Below are 21,016 nucleotides of genomic sequence, written 5' to 3'. Positions count from 1 at the left end.
AAAAAAAAAAAAAAAAAAAAAAAAAAAAAAAAGATCAAGCTTCTGCTGCATAGACAGGTTTAGGCTGACTATATCCATATATAGCAATTTTCCTCTTGAAATCTGTATCTCAGTCACATGAAGGCCAAACAAAAGTAAAGTGTGCACAGAAAAAAAAAAAAAAAAAGATTCCAAGCTAAAAAGTGGATCTGCCTCTACCCATAAAGGACAATATTGAGCAGCAATCTTCATTCTTCTTGTGGTTCATAAATGAAGAATATTACTACATTACTTAACCATTAATGGAGTAACAGCATGTGCATGTTACAACAAAAGAAAATTTTAATTGAAACTAGCTAAATCCTGAGCTACTGTAACATGCAACTCATCCAGTATGAAAAAATAAACAGTAATATGCAAAACCAGAATGGTACTATATAGTCACGGGTCTTTACAAAGTCACCAGTTTTGAATGGCAACCAGAACCAGTGGGTGGACATATTTATTATTGTTTAAACAGGACAGTAGTTACACTGCAAGAGCAGCAGACGGACTACTTCCACCATCTGGAAATGAGATAAACACAGATTAGAAGGTACAACATTTGTTTCTCACACATAGATTTCAGAGTCCATGCTGAGCCCTTTGTGTTCACCCTCACACCCTCCCTTAGACCTTCTGCCTGCTCCTCTCTTTATGAGGACATTGCTCTGCGTGCAGCACTGTTCTGGACAATGGCTGTGAACATGTAGCTAGTGCTTATCTGTTCCTCTTTTTAGCTACTCTTATCAATTACCATTCGTTTAAAAAATAAAACACTAACACTCGACCATACCTGTTTCCTCTCTGAATAAGAAGTTTTGAGCTTCTGAGGCCTTGCAGGAAAACCATGGGAAAGCAATGTTATAAAACAAAACACTGATTTCAAAAAAAAAAAAAAAAAAAAAGCCACATATTTTTGAGAACGTGACTGAGAAGGGGCACCTAATGGTCTAAGCCAGCCCACAAAAAATAACCATCAGATAATTTTTCCCCTAGATTGCAAAGTGGTTCACCATGCTACACAATGGGACTCTAATTACCCATTCTTCATTTATCAGACCGACATCTGCCTGAAATGGGTCATAATGTCTGAAGATTTCAGAGATAACGCGGGGTATATTATATGTGTTTGCAAAGATGGTTATGTACACTACCCCCCTTAGCTGATGAATGTCTTCACTCAGAGAGCAAGGCACAGGTCTTATAAATAAACGTTCACATTATCAGACACAGAAAAACACAGGTGAGTAATGAGAGCACTGATTTTGATCAATCTTCATCTTTGTTCAGTCTTTATGGTCAAGAGAAATAGACTGGAAAGGGACATTTTCCAAGTTATCTGGCTCATTTCATGCAAATCTGAATTTCAAACACCCTCACTGCAGAATGTTTTTGTAGTCAGTAAAATAATACATTCTATTTAGTTGTAAGAGAAAACATGAATGGAAAGTGAAACAATAAACATCAGCTCATATGTATGCTATCCCTCTGCAAAAAAACTCTACAGCCACAGAAGAGGATTCAGAACAAAAAAACTCCAAATGCAAGATTTGTTAATTGGTTATTAAATTATTTTTATGACAATGAGAGCATCTTGCTTTTACATCTTTAGGAATCATATAGTATAGAATAAAGAAAAAGAGTGTCTGACAACTTTGACAGATAAGCCTTAATATTAATACTATTGCTACTCTCTGAATTTTATCCATGATTATTACAGAAGAGAAGGATGGTAGTAAAGACTTGTAAGAGTATCAATTAATTAATGATCTCTCTTCCATAACCTAACCTCCAAAAAGAATATTTAACAGTTTCTTAAAAAAAAAAAAAAAATGGACTAGTTCCATAAGACTTAGTGGAAGAATCATTATTATGGATACTAGGTCTGAGTTCATTGACCAGTTGATTGATTGATTGACAGCAAGATAGAAGGCCTTTTTTGCAATAGTTTCTCAGCTACTTAGCTGAGTTTCTCAGCCTTTAGCAAAAGGCTAAATTAAATATACATATATATATAAAAACTATTTACTTTGGATTGTTTTCACGTATCATATCCAACATATGAATCCCTTCAATATATTCCCTGATTCTCTGGCAAAGAACCCTGCATTACTTTTCAGCTAAAGGTAGGTATCTAAACAGTGGCTTCAGAATATCTGAGAGACTTCTCAGAGGTATAATTAGCTAACGACATGGCTGAGCCTTCCCCTGTCCATACATGAGAAGTGTTTTAGTGCAGCAGAAAAGTTAAACCACTTTCCAGTCTAAACAGAAGATTTAATCTTCCTTTATCAATTCAGGAGTAACAGCTGCAATGCTGCTATGATTAGAAGTGTTTGGCCCAGCTTTAATAAACTGTCAGAACAGAATTGTATTCACTGTGTGCAAATACATCATCAGGTCAAACATTTTCAGGTATCAGATGATGACATTTGAAGATACGAGTATTTCTGGGGTTTCCTACAGTTTATTCTTAAGGTGGTCATAAAATAACTCCACTGTAATAACACTAATTAGCATTCACTCAACATGCAGAGATCAAACAAACTACTACATGCAAACACCCCAACCATAACAAAACAGCACTCACTACTATTTACAACAAACTTCAATAGCCTCACCTACACAAACCCAAATGTTGCCTCTCAGACCTCTGTGCAGTCCTGCCCTCCCCACCTCCAAAGCCACATACAAAGCCTCAATAAAGCTCATTTCAGTACATGAAGTGAACTGTATGGAGTTCTTGATCATTGTACTTCATCAGCATACGTGGGAACAGACCACAAAGGCTCAGGAAGGAACTTCCTAATACTTGCATGATCTTTGCCTTTGTAACCTCGCCTCCACTGCAGCAGCACAGGATAACCTGGGAATTCAGCCACTGCTAACATCGATGGCATACAAAGTGGGCTGATACCCAATATGAAAAACGCTCTATGGCAGCACAATCACTGCACAGGCTTTCCCCCACAGGCAATGTTGCTTTCCCCCATGTCTCAGACTACAGAGAAAAGGACGATAAAATAGTTTACTTGGTAGCAGGAAAAGAGAGGGAACATTTAGGTGGCCAGACACGAAGAAGCCAGCAGATACAGTCTGGAACACAAAGTGTTGGTAATTTAACTTTCATTGTCACCTTAGAAAAAACAGCAATAGTATGTTAGTTTTGTCAATACTTGACAAAACAGTAAAGTATGCATGTGCAGCACATATCTCCATGTTCATTAATGCCAGATTACCATCTGGTATATCACCATCTGGTACGATCACCATGCAGTAAAAATTCACCCCAGAGCAGGTGTGGACACAATCACTATTCTGTCACGTTTGCCAGAGCACAGGATATTGCCTTCAGGAGGACTTCACGCCAGCTGCAGTAGGACAAACAATACCTGGCCTGGCATTGTCAGTTGTAGACAGATAAACAGTATGTGACATAGCAGAACACCTGCTAGTACAAGATGACTAAAATTTGGGCTGACAAGGTATGTTTATGCTACATCTTTGTGTCATGTGGCTACACATTTTTGATGTGCTGGTAAGCACCCTTAGGATATACCATTGAATATCTGTTCTAAATCAACCCAGTAAATCAATGTTTGTAGAAAGGTAAGTTGCACAGCATTGTCCTTCCTCTATACCTCTCTGCCCTGTTCAGAGATACAAGAGCTTTCAGTCTTTTCTCTAACATTGTAGGGAATCTCACATATTTTGTATTCATGTCAACAGTTACAAACGTACCCGTAATAGAAAGGAGAAGGCCTAAGAAATGCAAAACTTCCATAATTAATAAAAATTCACACAACTGTTAGAGAAAATAAATCAGAAAAACCAAGCAAGGACGACAGACATAGCTGCTTAGATTTCCTAAATGAGACAATATGTATTATCTCATCTGGCAGTTTAGCATGACTGAAATGAAACATAATTTGTAGCTGATGCCAACTGGCAGGAGACATACAAATGTTCATGGTAATTTCTGTGTTTTGTTAAAAATGTACTTCTGTCTTAAATTATAAAGAAAACGAACAGGAGGCTTTTGGTCTACAAAGTACAATATTTGCAGATGCTACCCTGAGCTTTTAAGTCACAAAAAATGTGTCTTGAGTTTTTACAATTTAAAAAGACAAATCTAAAATTATGCCAGGTCAAATCTTCTACCCAGTACCCCTGTCTCCAAAACCAGCCAAAAGCAGATGTCTGGGGAAGAGGATAAGAATAGTGTAAGCATTTAGTCATACTTTCCCCAAATACTCTCCAGTCTCCAACAATTTGCAGCTCAGCGACTTTCAAAGTCAGAGGTCATGCTTATGTATTTAATAATCCTCTACAGACTTTTTCTTCCATTCATTTTGTCCAATCTCCCTTCAAATCACTATAAGTTTTCAGTAACCACCACGTCCTGTAGAGTTACACAAGTTAATGATGTGTGAGTGAAAACAATATTCCTCTTTTTGCTGTTCTGAACCCAACACCTGCTAGTTTCATTGATATGCTCATTATTGTACTAGGAGAAACAATGATCCCTACCAGCCTTGGCACATCATGCATGATTTCATAAAACTATCATTGCCTCCCCAGTTGTCTATTTTCCTCATCAACTTAACTATTCTTTGTACAGAAGGTGCTAAGCATCTGCAATTGCCCTTGTAGAACTTCTGTAGTTTTTTCCCAGTTCTACTTGAACCTTCTTGACATAGTGGTTCAGAAATGCAGATAATACCCAACACGTACCCCCAGGATACAAATGGCAGATTTGTGCTCTATTCCTTTATGAAACGCTTACAAGAACTAGATTCCTAACATTCCGTTTTTTTGTTTTGTTTTGTTTTTTGACTGTGACATACTCACAGAAACATTTATTACAAGTGTATGTTCTTATATCCAAGAGATAACAGTCAGCTTAGAGGCCATCACATTATAAGCAAAAGTCAGTCTGTTTTACAGCATATACTGTTTCACTGCCCAGTTACTTGGTCTTTTAAAGTATTTGTGCCCATGTTTGCTACCCTGAATAACAAAATAACACGTGCAAATTCTATCATCTAGCATTTCTTCTGAATCACGTATGAACAAATGAACAGCACTGGCAAATGAACAGATGGATCAATGCACATCTACACTAGTAACTTCCCTCAGTTGTGACAACAAAATGTTTATGTCCACCCTTTTGTTTGTTTGTTTTCTTTCTTGCCCATGCAAGAAGCTTTGCTTTTCCCCATGATGATAGCAGCTTTTTTCCTTAAGAACCTTTCTGAAATCTCAGAAACCTAAAAATCAACCCCATCTCCATTAACTATATGCTTCCAGGTTTATGATGTATTAATTCCCCTTGAAAAATTCATGTTCTCTAGTCTCACATTTATGCATGTGTCCTTGGTACACACCACACAGACTGCAGGCACACTGGACTGTGGTTCCCTGAATCTCCCCCAAAATCCAACTGAAACTGCCACACATTTACCATTTTCAGCCCTTCATTACCAAAGCATTTTACAGAAAATGTCACAGCACTTCTAGCAATTATTTTATTTCTGAGTCAGTTCTTCTGTACCTCCTGTCAACATTTCAGATGGCAACTGACCTTCCAACAAGTCTCCCATGAAAAAGTACTTCCTTGCAGAAACCTCCATACATTTCTTCCACCACAAACAAAAAAAAGCAAAACTACTATTGACTCACCTTCCCCAAATATTTTTTATTTCCCAATAATCTGTTGGTCCTATAAACTTTTGAGAAGACTTCCTGCTCCTCAACTTACTCCTTAAATTCTTTTTTAATCTGTCTTACAGATAATTAATTTTGTTACAGTTTGCCCCTTCCACTTTCCTGTTTCAGACACAACCTGTACTAAAGAACTTAAGCTACTACCCCCAAAACTGCATTTTTCAAAGAGCATTTACTACACAATGGTCTAGCATTAATACTATGAAAATAACTGAGGCCAACAGTTTCTTATGAAAAATGTTATCACCATCACCTGTAAACTAACTGAAAGACTTGAGGAGAAAGGAGGTTTCTCTCTGAGCATTAACATCTGCATGAACTGCTTTTCCCAATCTACAGAATCATCAGAAGTCTGGTGAATTTTTCATTCCACAGATTCTTCAATGCAGATGGCTAATTTAAACCACTTGCTCTACAATTAAAATACTTTATCTTTCTCTATGACATTTCCTTCCATGAAAAGGATAGCTACATTTAGAAAGAAAAAAATAGACTTAGCCAAAAATGTATTTTCTTTTGTAGGGTTACCAAAAATATTTGTCCACACCATACAGATCCAGAAAAAAGTAACCTATTATATTAGCAGATAATGATAACCTAAAGAAGGTAGCATGTTTGTTGGAGGAAGAGATGAGAACTCAAAGTAGAAGAATGACCTGAAAAATAGTGTCATCTTCAGTAAGAAGTGTGCAAGATGCAGCAGTCAGGTTGAAACAATAAGCAATAAAACAAACAATGAGAATGATGTCTTAAAACACTTGTCCTCAGATAAGGATTTGCCTTAAAAACATTGTTTCAGCAAACATGAAAAGGATCCCATTCAGTTTTATTCAATGTCATTAAAGCCTCGGGTCACATAGATGTGAAGCAATGAAAGATCACCCAAGAAATGCTTCTAAAATAACTGGTGTACAAGAAAAAAAAAAAAAAAAAAAAAAAAAAAAAACACTGAGTTGAAAGAACTGAGCTTAAAGAAAAAGCAGACTACAGTAAAATCAGTAAGAAGTAACCAAATAAAAACACTCTATAAGAAAACAAATGTTTTCTCTGTCCAAGACAGATGTAGGATGGTGTTAAACTACAAGAAGAAAGGTATGAATTGGGTAATATGAGAAGAAAACTTTCCCATGACAAGATGGTGTTAGACAGATTGCTGAGTCCCTTAAGAACAAGTCACATATGACAGATATAGATGTTCCTAACTTGAAGCAGATGAATGGATTGGATAATTCATAGTTTCTTCTATCCCGTCTTTTTGTGATCATTTCATAGAATATGACTCATAGAATATCCCAGCCTGAAAGAGTCCCACAAAGATCATCAAGTCCAACACAGGTCACTACACAGGACTACCTAAAATGTAAAGCCTATGTCTGAGAGTGTTGTTCAGACACCCCTGAACTCCAGCAGCTCAGTGCCATAACCACTGCCCTGGGGAGCCTGATCCAGTTCCCAACCACCCTCTCGGTAAAGAACCTTTTCCTAATATCCAGCCTGAACCTTCTTTGTTGCAGCTCCATGCCATTCTCTTGGGTCTTATCACTCTAGACCCTTCATCATTTTGTCACCCTCCTTTGTAAGCTCTCTAATAGTTTTAGCCCTTCTCATACTGTGGTGTCCAAAACCGCACGCAGTGCTTGAGGTGAGGCTGCATCAGCACAAGAGCAAAGTGCAACAATCACTTCCCTCATTGTTTGCTTGGGACTTGAATCAGAATCTCTTCTTTCCAGTGATGATGAACAAAAACGGAGTTACAGGGCTGCTTTGGATAGACAGGGTTACAAGCAGCCTGCTCATACGCAAGCTTTTCATCCAGACCCTTTCCCTGGCCGTATCCAAGAAGCTTGTGGGAAGAAAGGAAGTCTAGGAGCACCCAAAAGCTGGATGAATTGTGCCAAAAGCATGTGCTTCTTTTCTCTAACCTTCTCCAGATATCCCTCAAACATGCATTGGAAGCAGATGCATACTATGCACATGTGCACGTGGCAGAGTCCTGAAGCATCCTGAAAGTAACATTGTGTATTTACTGTGCAATGCATGCAATAGGAAACAGCAAAACTATACAAACCGTGCTGATATGGGCTGGTCAAGCATCATCAAACAGAGCATTCCTAATGCTCTGTTTTAGTCTGGATTTTCACCCTTTCACTTTAACACGTCCCATTCTTGCACTGAGCAAACTCAAGAGAGACTGGATATTTCTGTTCTACAAATTTGGCTGCGATAAAAGGCAAGCTCTAATTCAAGCTGTCAGGGCTGTCATGGAATGTGGTCTGGGTCACTTAGATATAAAGATTGGTTGAAGGTAATTACACTGATTTTATGCAGTCATGGTCATGACTAATGACTGAATAAACATGTATGCTCAACAAAAGCCTCATGCACATTTCTGAAAACTGGCCACCTCTGCTCAATTATCTAGCATCTCAACAGAGCAATCAGCTGGTCAGTCTGTGGAAAATCTTGCACTCCAGCTGTCATGCACTATGTCCATTAGTAGCTTAAAGAAAACCTAAAACAGAGAGAAAAATTATATCTTAGTCAACTCTTGAAAGGTAAGCCATACCAGAGCAGCACTATCATGAGAAAAATAAATGCACAGAGGGAATAGGGAGAGGACATTGCATTAAACTTTGTATTGAGCCTAAAACTATAACTTGATTATCATGCCAAACTTGGCCCACTACTTCATGTTGAACTCACAAGTTAAAATGATTTCTTAAAAGCACAGATAGAAGTCTGAATTTAAAATTAACATATGTGCAACCAATGTCAACATATAAAAAAGGTACATTAAAAGTACATTAAAATATTTAGACTAGAACCTACATTTGAAATTTCTCTCATTTCTAACCAGAATTTTCTTATAAACTTTAAGTTACCCAGACCCACTTGTGACGAATGGTGGTCAGGTTTTATCAGTTGTCTCTTCTGAAACACAGCTGCCGTTGCTACAATTGTCATGTCAACCACATATACTTCCTGTCTTATTCTGTGAAATAAATTGGATCAATGGAAGGCTGAAGTTGAGAATTTGCATAAGGTGCTCTCCACTGATTACAAGCACTATTCAATACACACTATTTATAAATACTAAACAGTTGTGCAAAAAGATGCTTAATGGGGACGGCAGTCAGGCCCTGACACTTCGTCTCCTTGGTCATGATCACTCCCTGCTCTTGCTCCACGTGGGTCCCTCCCACAGATGCCGTCCTTCCTGAACTGAGCCTGCGGGGGCTGCCCACAGACCTGCTCCCACACAGCTCCGTACCACGGGGTCCATCCCCCAGGAGCAAACTGCTCCAGCACGGGTCCCCCACGGGCGGCAGCTCCCCCCAGAGCCCTGCTCCTGCGTGGGCTCCTCTCCACGGGCTGCAGCTCCGGCCCGGGGCCTGCTCCTGCGGGGGCTCTCCATGGGCCGCAGCCTCCTCCAGGCCACATCCACCTGCTCCACCGGGGGCTCCTCCACGGGCTGCAGCGTGGAGATCTGCTCCGTGTGGGACCCATGGGCTGCAGGGGGACAGCCTGCTCCACCAGGGGCCTCTCCACAGCCCGCAGGGGAACTTCTGTTTCCTGCCTGGAGCACCTCCTGCCCTCCTGCTGCACTGACCTGGGGGGCTGCAGGGCTGCTTCTCGCCCTTCTCTCCAGGCTGCTGTAGGACAGCGGGGGCGGGTTGCCTTTTGTTTTTCTTCAATCTGCTCTCCCAGAGGCCCAACCAGCATCACTCATGGCTCAGCTCTGGCCAGCAGTGGGTCCGTTTTGGAGCCGTCTGGAGCTGGCTCTGATCGGACATGGGGCAGCTGCTGGGCTTTGCTCACAGAGGCCACTCCTGCAACTCCCCTGCTATGAAATCCTTGCCATGTAAACTGAATATAAAGCTCCAGACATCTGACAGATTGAACTCTAATTTGCAACACTTTTTCTTTTACGCATGCTTTACTGTAAAAACAGTTACTATGTTTACAACACTGCACATATATATATATATATCACTTGTTTCAGAAAAAAAAAAAAAAAAAAGACTAAATGTAAAATTACTCTTTTTTTACAGCTTTCTCTCCACAAAATTTCTGTTTGCACAGGACACGTCAAAGAAAAACACATGTTCTAAGATACCAACCCAAGAGCACATAACCATTAAAATAAAGCTTCTCTCAAATGTATTTGAAAGCACATAAACTCAGTGCATTAGCACCACCACACACTGTAGTAAAGACGTCAGTTTCTGAGAAAGAAGGCTCAGCCCAAACTCTGAAAAAAGTGTTTACAATGATCCCAGACGTAAGCCTTGCAAACTGCAATTCACTGACCTATGTAAACGTATTTGGTTTTCAAATAATCTGGTGAATACCATTGCAAAATCTATAAACACAGATGGCACCAATTGGCACCCTATCTGCAGTCTCAACAGAAGATCAAATACAGAAGCTGAGTTTATCCTCCCACATCACAGGTGATTCTTTCCAAACAGGTTTATAGGATTACAACTAGAAACTGAATGAAGGAAGTTGTGCCACAGCTATCCATAGTCGCTGCTACCTTGAGAAGTCACACTCCTTGAATGAAACTACTTTAAAACCTGAATGGCCTTTAACAAACCATTGCAACATTTCAGTTCAGACGACACCCAAGTTATAACTGCTAAAATTAACATGTTCACACTTTCTATTAACAGTAAACTAAAAATAATCATCCTAAAGCAACATAACATATGAGTCTACTTTGGATCAAAAAAAACTCTTGCAAGATGAAAAAGCCAATGACACAATAAAATTTTAAAATAAATATCAATTGTACTAGTTAAAGCCCATTAAATGATTTTATCTACAAAACTTACTATTATTCATCTAGAACAAAGCAACAGCATAGCTATTGTTAATGGTGAATTGTCATAAATGAGGCATGAGAGCACATACAAAATATGCAATGTCAGTTGTTTGCACAATGAAGGCCAATTAATGAACTCTAATGCTAATTCAAAACCAAAACATTTTTACAGATAAGATTACACATACCATGTATATAACATGGATCTAACTATACCTCCAGTCTTTAAAATAATATGATAGTATTAAGACAATATAACTTGAAATGGGACATTGACACCAACAACAAAGGAAGCTGTACAGCTGCTTTGGCAATTTTTTTTTCATTAATCTTTTCTTCAAGAGGCAAAAAATGAGCTGAAAATGAGCTTAAAATACAATTTCCTTGTGTGTTGGGGTTCAGTTGTAACTTAGTCAGCTCAGATGGTTGCAACTATACAATGTTTTCTCCAAGCCTTTTTTTTTTCCCTCTTTTGACAATATTTCAGAGTTTACCATTTAGTTTCCATGTTTTCACCAGAGGCCCTCAACCATTAAAAAACAAACCATGCAAACAAACAAAATATTTAAACTGATGCAAATAAGAAATGTTTCAAGGAACAAATATTGTTGCAGTACTCTGCCCACACAGCTATGTTTAAACGTTCTGGATTCTCCCTTGAAGAGCTCACATCTAATTTGACCAGAGAGCTCCAAGCTGAGAGGAAGGTTTTGTATGATTCTGAGGACCAGGAGACAAGGAAAACTGGAGAAATTAATCTTTACCAACAGACTGATTTATTTATGTTTTACATTTACAGGATTCTAGTGATGTCAACAGCACAGCTGTCTCTAATTATCTTCTACTGTGATCTATTGTGCTTGGTCATGGAAAAGTTAATTGCTCAAGTACTACATTTATTCCCTAAATTCAGAATTTCAGGTATATTCCTGACTTGCTCACACAGATCGGTTGCATTTGCAGCCACTTACTTGAATTTTGCAGCAAATTTATACCGTAATTATTTTTTCATTATGGATTTATTTTCTTTGGAGTTACTTTCCACAAAACCTTCTTCTAGAAAAATACTTCTAGGAAAATTAATTATTTTATTCTCTGATTAACTGGTGTTAAAATGCTTATCTGTGATCTATGCCTAACCTCTTAAAGTCTAAACCTAGGAAGAAAAAAAGACAATTAAAAAAAATCTCAGATCAGCAGTAAAATATTTTCCAAAATGCATTAACTATGCTCAACAATATAACATGAAAATGACTGAAATTATTTAATTAGATGATTGTTTTAAAATAATAAAACTGCTATAGTTTTCAGAGCCATGAAGGTGTACTTCCATACCTCCCGAGCAATGATAGCAAACAAATAATAACAACACTAGTTTTTTGCTCGTCTTTACTAAGGCTGTAAATTCAATTTAATTCCAGTTCATCTGTAGGTGCCACAATGATTTTGGAATAACACACCCTTTTAGTTCTGCATTTACAGAGAAGATTTTGGACTCCATGACCTGGGAGAATTCTATCAATTTTTGTGAAAACTGGAAAACCAGAAGTTGGAAATGGCCCAATCAAAACTTACCAGACTTGTCAACTATAATCACATCAGCAATTGCCTCTGCATCAAAGAAAGGGCTCTGACAGCTGGTAATACCTTCCAGCCACTCACTACTTTTGCCCTTGCTTCCAAGCCATTTAAAAATGCTGACACCCCACACAATTTATCCTCTTGGCAGAAAGGAGTGAAATGGGAACTGTTGTGGGTAAAGGGAGGCACTGAAAGCAGAGAGGAAGGGGGCAAAAAGGCAAGATATGGGGAGAGCCCCCACTGATGGGGAGGAAGGAATGGGGACTCAACAGCTTCTCACTCTTGTCCTGTAACGAATTGGCTTGAAGGTGACAAGGAAGAAAGTCCTACAAACTGGTTGTCGCCTACCGTGGAGAACCAGGAGCTTGCTCAGGGCTAGGGATGGATTGAGTCAGTTAAGAGCTTCCACCCCATGTTCAGCGCAGCCTCCAGCCACAAACACTGCTTTGCTTTCACTGTGGAGCCATCCAACTGGTACTGAGCATGTCTAACACAGGAGAAACTTGTGGCAATACAAAGCTTGATGAACAGTCATTGTGTTCTTCAGATCACTCTGAAAAATCATGAATCCTACTTTCCACCTAATGATTATTTAAAAAACACTGCCTACACCCCTGCAGTACACAAAACAAGACACTGGGTTTCTTGCCTCATGCCAACTACAGGATGATCCGCAGCCAAGTGAGGCTCTTCCAGGAGGTGCAGTGACCTACAGCACTTCATCTGTCACTGCCCTGCTGGAGAACGCAACACCACAAGCACAACTACAGGCTACAACACGAAAATGGATCACAGCAATTACTGGCTTCCTCTCAGCCTTTGCTTTCTGTACTCCCAACCCAAGCTTGCCAGCACAGCACAATCAAGAGCAGCTTAGGTGATGTTGAGGAACGTGCTTTGAGTAGGAAGAAAAGGAATATAATGTTCTTGTGCAGAAATCCTGTGTCCAGTCACAGAAAACTATACTCTTAAAAACGATCGACCCACTACTGTTACTTGCCCAATATGCAGGTACATCATCACCCAAACACGTCCCAGAACGTTTAATAGATAAAAAATAAAGTGAGCAATTTTCTAAGTACTGATTAAAATCACCTATGACCAAGACAGAGAAAACTTGCGAAGAAAGCAGAGATGTGAGTAAAGCTGTAGTGTTTGCAATTAGCCTACACAATGAAAATTAAGTAACAATGCCATGAAACTGTGTCTGAGATAAAAACCCTTTCATTAGCAACGGCTGTGATAAAGCAGATGGATGATCCCTCGATACCCTGCATCTAACAAAGGCTGGAAAAAGAAAAATACTCAAAAAGATGGCAGAGATTAATTAGGATTATACCTTTGTAGCATGTTTTATTCAGAGGAATAAACAAGAGTATTGATTTTAGTGTCATTGACGCTTTCTAATAACCACTCTTTGTGCACAGTAGATATTTAGGCCTTGGTGAGTGACAGTTCTGTGAGGTTTCCCTGACCAAAAGCCAACCTTCGCCCTGAAAACAACAGGGCTTCTGCAGGTGTAAGCTTGTATAGCCAGAACCCAGCGCGGGACTGGGACGGAGCTGACAGTAAGATATCTGTAATGGTGCCTGGGAATGTTTTCTTAAGAACGCCAAACCTTTTAATTAACATATGTAACATTTTCTTCCAGATGAGGTCAGCCGGAGCTTTTCATTGTCTCGGTTATTCCCCGTAACACATCTCTCAGCGGGATCCGTGCATCCGCAGCGTCTCACACGCTCGCTTCTGGCACAGCACAAGCCCGCCGGGACGGAGCAGCCCAGCCACGCTGCCACCGCGGCTGCCGGCAGGACGGGCGCTTGGCGGGACACAGCGCTGCCAGCCGGTGCCGTTCGCTTCGCTCGGCACACCCGCAACTTCCAAACCCCGGCACCGAGCCAGCAGCCCTCTACCGACGCTCGCGCCGTGCGCTCCCCTCCCTGCCCCGCAGGACCCCGAGGAACAAACCGCCCCCAGACCCCTCAACAAGCATCATCCTGGGGGGCGAGGGGACCAAAAAAAAAGTCGCACGGGGGTGGGGTGAGCAAGGCGCCGGCACCATCCCCGGTTCCCCTTCCCCGCAGCGCCGGCGCCCTCCCGGAGCTTTCCGCCTCCATCCCCGCCGCCGCCTCGGCGCCGTGCCCGCGGCCCCGGGCGCTCTCCCGGGGGCACGGAAAGGGAGCACTGCCAGCGCCCCGCTCCCTCCCTCGCTCCCTCCACTCCCTCACTCCCGCCCTCCTCCTCCGCCTCACCTCGGCCGGGCAGCGCCCGCTCCCCGGCGGCTCCTCCGCGCTGCGGCCCCGCCGCCACCATGCGCCGAGGGAGGAGGGTTTGGGATCCCGGCGAGCGCCGACCCGGCCGCCCCCAGCCGGCGGGAGGGAGGGAGCCGCGGCGAGGGGAGGGACGCGGCGGCTTGCCCTGCCCACCACCGGCCCCTCCGTCGGCAGCCGGGGGGCGCCGCCGGGCGCACCGAGACCGCGGGTGACCGGCGGGGCTGCCGGGGGGTTCGCTAAATGGCCGGCCGTGGTCCGCCGCCGGCAGCTCGTTAGCTTATCGACAAATTACCTGTAAATCTGCTGTTTTCATTCTCCCCTCCCCCCCCTCCCCCCCCGGAATCTTTTCCCCCTCAAAACTAATAATTTTCACTCCATCTCCCTTACAAATCCCAGTTAACATTCTTCCAGCTCCAAAGAAGCACCCCGACGACACAGGCTTTTCAAGAATTCAGTGATTTTTAAAGTGCTATAAGACATCTAGTTCTGTGTCTGAGAGCAGTGATCCGCAAATATCTGCAGAGAAAATTACGGTTTGGGCTTGGGCATGTCTCCACGTGCTATTCCCTGCTCTTGTGCCCTCGCGTAACATGCTGGGAGCTGCATGTGGGTGACAGGTGTATAACTTCATGCAGTTTTTCTCAAAGTCAGCTCTGCTTGCTAGATTGGAACTGGCAGTTACAGTGGGTAAGCCAGCCGTTACACGGGTAAATAAAATAAATCACCCCAGGTATCTCAGGGCATAAACAATCTGAAACACCAATGTAAAACTTGATTTGCTGCGGCTAATTCTGCCCTCCTCCAGGGAAAAACAAGCTCTCCTTTCACAGCTATCAGAGCGCTATCTTCCACGAAGAGTGTGTTTGCTGGAAGCTGTGTAGTTGCTCTTCCACCCTGACAGCCCAGGGGGATCTACAAGGGCTGGTGCAGCCTGGGGCTACGAGGTCTTTGCCAGGCCTGTGCAGAGGCACAGTCCTTCTCACTGGGTCCAGTCATGGGCCTCTGCCTTTTTAATCAGTGCCTGCTGCTTAGAAAGCCAACAGCCAGTTAGTGTTTTCCTGGGTGTACATAGGTTGAGGAGGAAGAAACAAGCACAAATAAATAAGAATAATGTTCACGTAGCACAGCTATTAAAAACACATACAGGTATTTACATTTAGGAAAATGGAGCAATGCTTTCATGCCTGTGTTTATCTTCCAAACTTTACTTGCATTACTTTTCCCCTTTCTTTCTGAAGGAGCCATCAACTGCAATGTTCTAACAAACTTTTATTAAGTATGTTTTAGCTTGTTCCTATTAAAGATTCAGAAGATTCATTTTTAACAAAATAAGGGTGTCTTTGTAAAGCTGAACTCTCTGTGACCTCTGAGAGTAGCTACTTTAACATACAATAGGAGACAACTCAATAGGCCTGTCCAAAAATAAACATCTGTTTAAAGAATATTTATACCCTAGAGACTTCAAACAAACACAGCAGTTACAATGTTATTTGATAATACAAAATGAATGTAATAGATTAATTGATTTGCAAAAGCTATAATGCATTTTGCATTCCAGCCTTTGAGTACACTTTGAGCTGCTCTCTGCGATAGATGTTTCTACCACTTCTGGAACAGAGTGTTTTCCCAAACAGATGAAAGGCCCATGCCATTTCAAAAGGATGTGTTAGAGCCATGAGAGTCCATCAATAACACCAAACTGGGGAGTATAAAAATATCATTGCAAATACTCTTGTAGCAAAGATCAGGTTTCTTACTGATTACTGATCATCTACTAACTCCTAAAAAGATAAAGTGAAGTGCCTATTGATTTAATAGATATTACCTATAACGAAAGGAAATAATTATTGTCATCCCTGTTAAATCCATCTATGAACTTCCCCGTGCTTCTAAAGACAGGCACCTGTGTGTGCCCAAACTGCCTATAAGTTTCACTGCGATTTGCAGATGGGAGAAGGAGTGATGTGATGGCTGTTGTGATAGCGGATCCAGTGGTGGCTGCAGCCTTCTCTTCCTCCTCTGTTCATTGTTTGCCTTCAGAAGAGAACTAAGTGTTTGGAGAAGAAAGGGAAGAGAGACACTCCTGACTGGGCCTCCACAAGGAGGTCAGGGTTCAGATGCACTTTAAGGCACAGTGTCCTCTCCTGGCTAAACGGAGACTGCTTCCTTTTGGGATGTGGTACTCGACAAGTTTAGCTTACAATAAAGTGTGAAACCTCGTGCTAGCAGCTCTGCAGCTGGAGTAATGAAAAATCTGAAAGTGCAAATGCTAAACCAAGTGGCACACTTGCAACGTCCCAGAGGAAACAAGCTACTCAAAAATACCCATCAGGAACAGTTACGCAGCCCTATTAACTAGTGCCCATGTGCAGGCTCAGCAATCGGATACGTAATTGCTAATAGGAATGGTGGCACCCGATCTTAAGAAAACAGTAACCCATCCAAAGGGCAACCATGGCTGTGAACATTTTAATTTGGTCTGTCAGACAGCCTGGTCCCACGGGGTGCAGTCTGGTCATCAGCACTGATCATTACACTTAGCTTTTCCATGCTGCCCTGAGTGGAGAAATCTTTGCCAGAACTCCTAAAACACCCTAGGGCTGGGCTGCACTAAGAGCCAGCATGGCCAGAGGGACCAGCGTGTCCACAGGAGCATCTGACATGTGGCATCTAGCACAGCCTTCCTTTCGTCCCCCATAGACATGAGACCTCCCTCCCAGGATGGTACAGAGCTCAGAAATTTGTCCAGAAATTTCTGCCATAGGTGTCAGAACACCTAAAGCAGGTGGGCTGGCAGTTTTAACAAGGTATGCACAAGACCAGCTGTTGATGCACAAAGTCTATTAATGCTTGTACAAGTACAACTCCAGTGTGTGAACTGGTGAGGGAGACCTACAGCAGGACATAGGCCAGCAAACAAGTACACAGAAGCAGGCCTACAGAGTTTATCCCTACCACCAAGGTTTGGGACCCTGACAGATCTAACCATACCACGCTATTTTATTTTTAGTTTGAAAAGATTATTTATGGGAATCGGTGTGAGGAACTTGTTAATCCCTTCTATCAAAGCGCTGAGGTATTAACGCTAGCGGATTACAATATTGTCTTTGATGTGCAGATCTAAATATTTTATTTTGATTATCTGAAACCCAACTGCACAAACAAATAATTCATCACCAGAACTTAACACATATGCATTATACAAACAGGAAACTGAGACGTCAAACAAACACACTTTGGATTAAGTAATATATTAGATGGAAAAGTTGATATAATGGTTTTTCCTCTTGCTCATAGATCTTCCCAACCATTAACTTCATAGGCATTCATTTGTTTAGACAATTTTCCTCCCTAAATATGAGTTTGCTTTATAACCCCAGATAGTAATACCTGACATCATTCTGACTGATCTATTCAAATTCTCCACAGACTGTAAGAATGAAGGATTATTTCACTCTGAAATTTCCTGAAATTCACCTGAACAAATACGGCCTTGGATGTGGCCCAAAAACATTCTCTGAAGGTTATAAGAATAGAACATAGACAGGGCAGACAAAACAGGATAGCAGAAAGTACAACCAAAAAGGCTATTACATCCAAATAACTAGCAAATAGCACATAGGTTGGAAAGCAGAATGGACACACTTTGGCTCAGAATGAAGCTCTGTGAATAGTCATTGGAAACTATTAAAAATTCTGGAGAAGATACAAAAATGTCCATATGTTGCCTACAAAAACCTAAAAAAGAACAAAGGGAATATCATGTACACATACTAGAGTTAGAAGTAATTATGTTAAACTGCAAATCAATCTTAACTCTATAATCTTTAGATACATGCATATTAGATATACTCCCTAATTTTATTTAGTTTCCTTTATTATTCCTTTATTATATTTATTTTTTTTCCACTGGCTTTTGTTCCAAAACCTTATCACTGTGGGAGACTGGAATAAACTGGAATATTCTGTTGAAATAAATGGTCTGACTATAGGAACATACAGTAAGTAATTTTGTGCAAGGAACATAATGATCAGTGGTTGGAAGAACAATGTTGAACTAGTCTGGAGAACTCTGATGTGAATAGAAGATGAGGAGTTAAGGAGACAAAAAATTGTGGGAACTATAAGAAAGAGATGACCCAACACTAGAAGAGTTGAGAAGTCAGAGGGAACAGAGTGAGGGTAAGGGTGTCATTTTGTTATTGTTTGTTTATTCTTCTCCCCCTGAAGTAAAGTAAGATATAAGACATCAGCTGAGAAAGATCTCAAAGAAAATGCATCTTTCTCATGTAATGCTTATTTTGTTTACAGCTTCAGAAATCTTAGTTCCTGTTAGCACTTAGTTTTGACATTTAATTTTTCAGTATTTCATTCCTCTGGTGTCAACCAGCATATGGTGTTGTAGAAAAAAATCTGATCACTCTATTCTGTAACCAGTGACAAAAGGGCAAAAAAAAAAAAAAAAAAAAAAAGAAAAAAAGAAAAAAAAAAGAAAAAAAAAAGACATAAAGGACATTTAAAGTGTTTGAGTTTGGGAAATTCATCTGTTATAACTTATTTTACTATAGCTTGCAGGAACCTTGGTCATGGATCAGACTCACACTGTAGTATAAACACAAACCGAAATGATGGCCTCCTGGCCAGAAATATCTTACACTCTAAGCAAATCAGACAACTCCAATGCCTAGACACAGGCAAGCGAAGGATGTTAAGAACTAAATAACAATAAAAACAGCTAATCAGCATTTTTAACAAAAGTATCAATGTGGGAAAAAAATGTGGGATGAGAAAAGCCTGTGGTTAAGCTGGTAAGGACATTCAAAATCGGCACCTTGTGTTGAAGTTAATAAAAAAAAAGGGTGTTAACCTGAATGGATAACAGCAGTATCGTATGGAATCTATCAAGTTCAGAGAAAAGGAATTTATAGTTCAGGAACAAAATGAAGTTTGTGTTGGAATTTTAGCCATGTATAGTCGGAAAACATCCTCTGTCAAAGATACCATACAAAATCAGTGTACAATATACTAACTGTCTGCGTGTGAAGACCTAGGGAGAGATCTGTGCTGTGTGGCAGAAAGCATGGAGATGTTGTCTGCAGTGAGAGAGGAAATGGGAGGAAGGCTTGGAGGGAAAGCCTGGGAGCTGCCTTTAACTGTACTGATTTTGAGTTGGTGGCTTACCTCCAAAATATCCAGAGATATAACTTGAGATTTTTGTCTCTAGACAAAAGAGAAGGAAGTCTGGAGCAACTCTATACACCCTCACGATAGTAAAGTTAGTTTAATTGTGTGTAAATTGTTTTGATACTAGAAACAAGTAAAATGGATAAAGGACTTAGAACTTCCCTGGGAGAATGATGAAGATAATACTGAGACATGTAGCATACAAGGCAGCACCACACATTGATTAAAATAAAAATAAACTGAAGAATAAGGTCAGTTAAATGGAGTCCCTCATAAATTGAGACAGACACTTAAGAAGAAGGCAGCAAGAGAGAAAACAGAGACCTTTGGTTGGCCCCAGTTTAATATTCTGAGGGCTCACGTTCCAGTTTCCGAAACAAGCTCACAGTTTTGGGGACAGTAGTTGTTAAAATAATTTGGGACTCAGAAAGTGTGGTACAGGCAGGAATCCACCACTGTATTTTAAGGAGGTTGTAATTGAATGCAGACACTATGGCTCACTGAAGGGATCCAGATTTATCACTGTGTCTAATCTGTATTTTTGAAACACATATTATTGTAAGAAGTATGAAAAAAAAAAAAAAAAAAAAAAAACCTGTCTAGCCAAATAAATGTTGCCTGACACAACAGCAGTAACAGATGCTTTATCTCCTTTCCCATAATTTGGGGGTCTATGACAGAAAATATTTTTAAGTGCACTCTGAGGCAGTAATTCACGGGAATTAAAATTAGCAGTATCCTTTCTACTGAACAAACTGAGATATCCATTAGGTATAAATAATTAAAGAGGCTGAGTTTTAAATATGACATTCATCTATTGAAATTTCCACATTAATACACAGCTATGCTAATCTCTTCTAATGTCTTAAAATATCTTTTCATGTCCTAAGGAGCACTACAAGAATACATATAAAGTCAAATGATTTAAGAATCTTGAGCATATATACTATCCATATAATAATTGAAATTACCCTATCAACTCATATATCCAGACAAAAAAAACAGCTCCGATGTGTTCTTCAACTACTAGATTATTTATCACTAATGAGGCATTTTCTAGGACTTTGTCCAAAATATCCTACAGTTCTATTGGCCATGTTACAAATTACAAAAGGAAATAGTCTAGTGCTATTTCTAGGACTTGTATATCCCAAAATTATTAAATATTTTTCATTCATCAGTGCTAACATCACTAGAAATAGGAAAGTCTTAAAGATTATAATACTGTTTAGTTTTACAAAGTAATTTACGACTTGAAGAAATTGCATTAGAATTGGGAGGAAAAGTCACCCAACTACCTGTGTAAATTCAGTAAAACGGTTATGTTCCATAAACCAAGCTCTAGAATAACTGTTTGAAACATATCTTCAGAATAAAAATGGACATTCCCATGAGCAGTCCT

General features: G+C 40.5%; 1 protein-coding gene across 1 annotated transcript in view; it reads right to left on the bottom strand.

Moving 5' to 3' along the window:
- The window catches only part of LHFPL2 (LHFPL tetraspan subfamily member 2), a 132,733-nt gene extending 118,191 nt beyond the window's left edge, over nt 1–14,542 (bottom strand). Inside the window, exon 1 of the mRNA XM_035309212.1 lies at nt 14,410–14,542. The gene's annotated coding sequence lies outside the window, so the exon portion shown is untranslated. The remainder of the gene's footprint in view (nt 1–14,409) is intronic.
- Between the last annotated feature and the right edge of the window lie 6,474 nt (nt 14,543–21,016).

Source organism: Oxyura jamaicensis, chromosome Z, assembly GCF_011077185.1.
Source record: "Oxyura jamaicensis isolate SHBP4307 breed ruddy duck chromosome Z, BPBGC_Ojam_1.0, whole genome shotgun sequence".
NCBI classification, from domain to species: Eukaryota; Metazoa; Chordata; class Aves; order Anseriformes; family Anatidae; genus Oxyura; species Oxyura jamaicensis.
This window is presented reverse-complemented; position numbering and strand designations above follow the sequence as displayed.